Here is a 7,524-nt window from a genome sequence, read left to right as displayed (position 1 = left end):
CGCATGCGCGGCGGCGGGCTGTAGGACTCAGCACGTCACTCAAGGTGGTGACGCCCAATCAACGGGCGGCGGGGGCGGGGTAAGCGGTGGCGGCGCTGTTTGGGGGCGGGCTGGTTGGTCCTGTTGTGGGGAGTCACCTGACTGCTCTCCCCGCAGTCGGGCCGCAGCCTGGACTGCGAGGACGGCCAAGCTGGGGCTGACGCTGGAAGAGGAGGAAGCGCTTAGGCTTGTGGCGGCCCGCGGGGACAGCAGCGGCTGCCGGCAGCGAGGTAAGCGCGGCCGGGCCCTGGCGACGCGCGCTACCCGGTCAGTACGATTCGGGGGCCTGCACGGGTGATGGTGTCACGTGGTGCCGTCCCCCCTCCCATCTCCGAAGCTTTAGCCTGGCCCAGGTCCCCGTCCCCCCCGCCTGGGGGCGCCTGTGTGGGACACCGCCCCCCCTGTAGAGGGAGTGTCTCTAGGCTACAGGAGCTACGAGGGGGTGGGGGTGTGCTTTGGGGTCAGGGTGTGGAGTAGCTTCACCTGGGCATGTGCATTGGGAGTGTCTGGGTGCAGCTGGGAGTCGGCTAGGGGAGGGAGTGGGGCTGCCCACCTGCAGGCTTGCCCCTTGGCATTGTTTTGGACCCAGGCATTGAATGAGTCTTTGAGAAACAATCCTAGAAAATGAGGCTGGAAGGGACCCTAGTAGGTCCCCCAGTGGTTCTCATCCTGTGGTCACCACTCAAAAGTGAGTGGCAAGAATATATGAAAGGATCATGAATAAACTTTTAAAAACAGATTCTCCTTTAATGGAGAAAAACAGGGGAAACCATGGTTTTTCCGTTACAGGCTGGCAGAGCTCCAGCTTGTGAGAGACTGCTTGGAGCCCCTGATCCTTACACATCCCTCCACATGCAGGGGGGTTGGCGCTTGGGTTGAGGGGCAGCAGGTCGGGAGTGAGGGGCACCAGCAGGACCCGGGGCTGTTTTCTACTTAAAGTTGGAACTGACCATTGACGACAAATGGGTCCTGGTATAAAATAGGTTGAGAACCGCTGACTTAGTGCAACCCCCTGCTCACAGCAGGACCAACCCCCAGCTAAATCATCCCAGCCCAGGCTTTGTTGAGCCAGGCCTTGAAAACCTCCAAGGATGGAGAGTGCACCACCTCTCTGTTCCAGTGCTTTACTACGCTCTTCCAGAGTAAGTTTTTCCTAAGATCTAGCTTAAACTTCCCCTGCTGCAACTTGATTCTGAGATCCAGTAGAGGTTTGGGGATGCAGAGGACTTTGGGGAGTGTGGAGTCCTGGGAGAAACGGGGTGGTCCATTTTAAACTAGTGGAAGGAAGTTCTCCACACAACGCATCATTCAAGTGTAAACTCCTCGCCTCCTTAACGCAGAGCTTCATTTGAGTTTGGAGCTCCTCACCATCAGGAGCTGATGCTGTAGCCAGATTCAAAATAGGATTGCAGCATGGGATATTGTGGTTGGATAGAAGGAAAAACTTTCTCCCCAGGAGGGCAGGAAAACACTGGGATAGGTTGTGAGAGAGGTGGTAGACTCTCCCTCCTTGGAGGCTTTTAAGACCTGGCTAGACAAAGACTGGATTGAGATGAGAGATTGAGGGACAGGCCTGCACAGAACAGGGGGTTGGATTAGATGAGCTCCTGAGGTCCCTTCCAGCCCTCATTTTTCTACAATTCTATAAAATTCTTGGTTTCATAGTTTCTAGGGTCGGAAGGGACCTGAGCAGATCATCTAGTCCGACTCCCTGCCATGGCAGGAAGAGCACTGGGGTCAAATGATTCAAATGGTTGAAAGGGGCCTCAGTGGCAATTGAGTATGGAAGTGAGGAGCACAGCCTCCAAAACTTTTTCTAGACCCTGAATGTTGGAGGCTGCAAGTGAGAGGAACAGTGAGAGGAAAAGCCCTGGTCATACTCTGTTCTCTCTCCCTTCCAGCCTCCGCCCTCTGCCCATGTGACATGACCTTTTGATATGCCATAAGGTGATGTGGGTCAGAGCCCACCAACTAGAACTATGTTGCAGTAGGGATTTGACCCCCACCCCCTTTGGTGATGGGGTCCACTATGGGCATATCACTGATTATTTGGGATAACTGAAAGCCAAAACAGGGATGGGAGTGAGGGTCATAAGTTCAAAATGAGTGCACCAAGGGGGGACACCAAGGAGACCATCCTGGATGTGTGACACAGGCCTATTTGTTACCTTAAAGGAATTGTTGGCCAGTGCCCACTATGAGAAACTAAAAGCCTCCCTTATAAAGGGAGGCCACTTTGAAAACAACAATTCATTCCGTGGGAACAACTGAAAACATAACAGTGACAGGAGCAGAGGTCGAAGGTTCAAAACAAGTGTACAAGGGAGGGCACTGAGGAGAGCACACCAGATGTGAGAGAGAGGCCTTTTGACATGCTACTGGGGAATTGTGGACCTTGGGCCACCACATGAAACTATAAGCCCCACTGGCCACTAGGAGCATGTCACTGATTTCTTGGGACAAATGATAACAAAACAGGAATGTGGGTGGAGGTCAAAAGTTCAAGACCAGTGCATTGAGGGGGGGCACAGGGCAGAGCACACTGGATGTGCGACAGGCCTATTTGTTGCCTAAGGAATGCACGCCAGTGCCCACCAGGAAACATTATAAGCCTCCCTTAAAAAGGAAGGCCACTAGGTAGACAGGAGTGTGGTCCAAAGCTTCAAATGAGTGCACCAAGGGGGGATACAGAGCAGAGCATGCTGAATGTGTGACAGGGCTGTTTGCCCTTTCAGGGGTTTTTGGGAGGAATGCCCACCACATGAAACTAAGACCCCCTCAGAGAGGGAGGCAACAGGGAAAGTGGCAGCTGATTGCTTGGGATAAATTATAACAAAACAGGGATGGGAGTGGAGGTCAAAGGTTTAAAATGAATTTGCTAAGGGGATGCATTGGGCAGATCATGCTTTATTTGTGATGGGATCCTTGGCAGGATGGACTTAAGAACTGACATTCACTGGATCAGACCATAAGTTCTTAAGTGCAGTGGTGTGGGGGAACTGCAGTTATGATAGATGGTACTTGTCCAAGAGGGAAGTAATACTATAATATTTATTCTTTAATTTTAAAATCATATTTCAGAGTTTTGTTCCCCCATTAAAAATTGACCTTGGTTAGTGGATTTAAGCCAGCTAAGGGTATCTCAGATCGCTTTTTATGTCTCTGTGGGCTTGCCTGGTTTAGCGGTAATGCTATCTTGAAACATACTTTAATTTCTAGACCTTGCATCATTTGGCAAGTGTGAGTAACTCTGAAGAGCTTGTTCAGACTGTTTAGTGTGTGAATGTTTGTAGGGTTAGGGTTTTAGTCAGTAAATGTTTGCTTATCTTAAAAAACCAACATTGTGGTTGATATTTAGAAACAATGTTGATTTCTTATTATTTTAAGGTATCTTAACTTTTGTTCAACCTAATCCCTTATGAATTTATTAGTACACCCTAGCCAAGCTTTTCTAAAATGCTGGGAGGTACAAAGGGCCCAAAAGAGTTTGTGCAGGCAGACTTCTTAGCTGTTGTAGAAAAACTAACAATTCTAAGCAGCTGTAAAATAAAAAAAAAAAAAAAGTTAAGGCAGGTTGATGTTTTCTTAAGGCTTTTGTTCATTGCAGTGTTAACCTCAGTACCTCCCCTTTCAACTCTATAGGACAGCAGGCAATTTGATGTAAAAGACCTAGCCTGAGAAGTGCTTCAGGCTAATGCAGCTCAGGTGGCAGTGGGTTTTATCCACACCAGTGTTTCTGCTCCTTGGGTGTCTCCTTACAATTATGCCTCTTATCTGAAGAAAGTGAAGATAAGTTCTCCCCACAGTTTACTGGGAAAAAAATAGGATGACTTGGCTTATTGTTGCTGTAAATCGTGCAGCATATCTCACATAATTAAGTACGTAGCAAGCTGTGTTTCTGCATTGTGGCTTTTCTCACTTGCGAAATGCAAAGGCCTCGTCTTCGGTAAGGAAAATGCTCGTTTTTATTTGGTTTGCTAAGGTGAAGTAATGTTCTAGGAAAAAGTAGGCAGCTCATAAGTTAGGAGGCTGAGTTATACTCCTGGCTGCTTCTTAGAAAGCTTTATCGGCTAATTTATGTTAAGGCTGTGAACTGCTCTGTTTCACTTCACTAGGGCTTCTGTTATCTTGGCTTCCATGAATTAAAAGCATACCTTTTTCCCTAGTGAAGAGACACCCAAACTTCAGAAGAGCAACAGAAGTAAAAACTTGTCACCACAGTCACGATCAGCCTGTATCTTAATGAGTGTTAACATGTTTTTTTACTCTTATTAAAGGAACATGGTTGAAAGCTATAATTCTTGCCCTTCAAGTTGGGTTAGAGATTTTTTTGGATTTGAGTATTGATTCTTCATGATAGCTTATTGGCTCATATCTTTATGAGTGGATATAAATTCTTTCTTCAGGTAATGTACTTTACATCCCCATTTATCTGAACTCGGTTGTCTCTTGGCCACATAGACAAAAGGTATATCTATCTTTCTTTCTTTTCAGTGCTATTTTATATTATATGAAATCTCTGTCTATATCAGATGAAATCACTATAATATAAAATAGCACTGAAAAGAGAGACACATATGTTTCTTGTCTATGTGGCCAAGAGACCGTAGGCAACTGAGTTCAGGTAAAATATAGATAAACTAGCACTGAAAAGAAAGATGGAAGCAAAACACCTGGCAACACTTTAAAAACATAAAGGTAAAATTAGGAAGTTTGGATGATACCTTGTATTCATATACAGGCATGCACAGGTATTTGTTATTTAACATTTTTAGTGACTAGGTTGGGAATTCATATAATCTTCCTGTTTTCATGAAGAGCGTGGATAGAAGTGAGGGCCAACTGTGTGTTTATCTGTGATAGATGGAGCCAGCCAGCTAAATACCTCTGCACTTCTCAACTGTTAAGGATTTTTCCTTGAAGCATATATAAAGTATCTGTTATACTGCAGATGGGAAACCTAGGTACAGAGAACTTAAGTGACTTGTCTCAGATCACACAGAAAGTCTCTATGTAGTAGAACTTTCAAATTGAACTTGGGTCTCTTTAATAGCAGTGCCTTAAAATAAATGAAAGGACTCCCTTTTCTCCTTGTGTACTGTAAATTCTGGTCAAATAAATTTATGCCTTTTTGTCCTGGTAGAAGTGGCTCTTACACCCTCAACTTTCACTTCTAAAATGATATTTGTTTTGTTTTCTGGGATGTTGCAGACATTGAGGAATATCAAGAACAGTGTTCTTATGGTTTTTATTTATCTAACTTGCATTACAATATATTTTAAATTGGTTTTTCTAATGTAGCTGCCTCTGTTAAATCCTTTAGGAATGATTCTTGCCTCAGTATGGACAAGTGCAAGGTATTGCACCTGGGGAGGAAAAACCAGCAGCATACCTACAGGCTGGGGAACTCCCTTCTTGTCAGCACAGAGGCAGAAAAGGATCTTGCAGTCCTATTAATTCCAAAATGAACATGGGCTGCTAATGTGGGGACACAGTCAGTAAGGCTAACCACACCTTGTCATGCATCCACAGATGCATCATGAGCAGGTCCAAGGAGGTGATCCTCCCCCTCTGTGGCACTGGTCAGGCCGCAGTTGGAGTACTGCATCCAGTTCTGGGCACCGCACTTCAGGAGGGATGTGGATAGCATTGAGAGGGTCCAGAGGAGGGCCACTCGCATGATCAGGGGCAGCAGGGTAGGCCCTATGAAGAGAGACTACAGGACCTGAACCTGTTCAGCCTACGCAAGAGAAGGCTGAGGGGAGGGATCTTGTGGCCACCTACAAACTTGCCAAGGGGAACCAGCAGGCAATGGGAGAGTCTCTGTTCCCCCGAGCACTACTGGGAGTTGCAAGGAATAACGGCCATAAGCTGACTTTGAGTAGGTTCAGGCTAGATATCAGGAGGCACTACTTCACTGTCAGGGTGGCTAGGATCTGGAACCAACTTCCAAGGGAAATGGTGCTCGCTTCTCCCCTGGGGGTCTTCAAAAGGAGGCTAGATAATCACCTAGCCAGGGTCATTTGACCCCAGCATTCTTTCCTGCCCATGGCAGGGGGTTGGACTTGATGATCTGCTCAGGTCCCTTCTGACCCTACCAACTCTGAAACTAAGTGGAAACTTAATGTATCGTGCTCAAACATATTATTAATTTCTTGTTTATAATAAATATCATACAGAAAGCACCCAAATATTAGACCAGAGTAATTAATGTTGTGTTTGTTAATGTTGCACTATCTTTTCTACACTGGAGCAGTATTAAAGAATTTAGATTCTTATAGTAAGAAATTCAGTCTAAAATATACAAAAACTTTTTTAAAAGGGATGAAATTTGCATAACTTGCATATTGGGACATAAGTATTAAGGAATTCATGTCTTGAAACAGACAAAAGTTGACAGCAAGCTCAAACAATTCTCAAATATGTTTTCTAGCTTTACCTCTGTTTAAAATAATCTTTTATTTTTAATCTTCAAATATTCATAAGCCTTAATATGGTATTCTGAGGTTTCCCTCATCTAGGTCACATGCCCTGTTGATGTAAAATAATTACAGCTATAAGAAGTTAGGGGGTAAGAAGATCCAGCCTCATGTTAAATGCATGAACTGGGCCACATGGCCTTAAGTCATGTTACATCAGTTACTTGTTATCCTAAATTGACATTTTATGGTCTAACAATCCTCTTTAGAACAGCAGCACCAGACTGGTTTTTGTAACTTTTTCTTCAAACAAATTGTGCCTGGAGTAAGTGCCCACTTTTCACAAGGCTTTCTTCTGGGTATTGCCAAGGTTGAGAGATGAAGGGTAGAGAATGGGGGATCCCAAATCCCCTACTGCATCTTTAAAAATGTCAAAAAAATGAAACAGCCAAAATCCTATGTGGGCTTACTGGCCCTGCCCCAAACAAAATGCTTTGTATCACATGAATTAACCATCCTTAAAGTTATGGATGAGTGACTAAATAACGAATATTTTTGTAACTTTGATCTACATTACTTTCCTATAGTTTGTGTTAAAGTGTAAATGCCATTCCTTGATGTTGCTAACTCTTAAGGCTTCATATAACCTTATAGTCTTTGGTGGTGCCATTTAAAATTGTAGCTTTTGGAGTTTTGTGATTACATAGGGTGCTAATTTTATCTTGAAACCCTCAAGGCTTGAGGAAAAGCTGGAAAAGCCAAACACTTAGGCCCCATCTACACACTTATACTTGAGGTGTGATGATCCAGTTAATTATGCCTTAAGTGGTTACCTGGCCTCACACTCAGTCAATTAATGGCATGATATAAAAAAAAAAAAAGGAATATTTTATGGAGGTGTTCCACAAAATATGTGTAACTTTGTAGCTGCTTCCTATTGTGTCATTAATTGAATGTGTGGCCAGGGGCCCCTGTGGGCCTGAAGCTCCCTCATCTGAGGCATCCATGTGCATCCCTGAGCCTGGGGCTCCCAGCTGCTCAGGGCCTCACCCCCCCCCCCCCCCCC

General features: G+C 45.0%; 1 protein-coding gene across 3 annotated transcripts in view; it reads left to right on the top strand.

Annotated features, from left to right (window-relative positions):
* Positions 1-97: 97 nt before the first annotated feature.
* BACH1 (BTB domain and CNC homolog 1) overlaps positions 98-7,524 on the top strand; it is a 71,875-nt gene continuing 64,448 nt past the window's right edge. For 2 of the 3 annotated variants that reach the window (XM_019524747.1, XM_019524746.1), the window contains exon 1: positions 102-269. The gene's annotated coding sequence lies outside the window, so the exon portion shown is untranslated. Of the gene's footprint in view, positions 270-7,524 lie in introns of all 3 variants that reach the window. The other variant, XM_019524748.1, reaches the window with a different exon arrangement.

The sequence above is a fragment of the Gavialis gangeticus genome, unplaced genomic scaffold, assembly GCF_001723915.1.
Source record: "Gavialis gangeticus isolate Ggan-Ray unplaced genomic scaffold, GavGan_comp1, whole genome shotgun sequence".
NCBI classification, from domain to species: domain Eukaryota; kingdom Metazoa; phylum Chordata; order Crocodylia; family Gavialidae; genus Gavialis; species Gavialis gangeticus.
The sequence above is the reverse complement of the archived record's forward strand: the minus strand, read 5'-3'. Positions and strand labels throughout refer to the sequence as shown.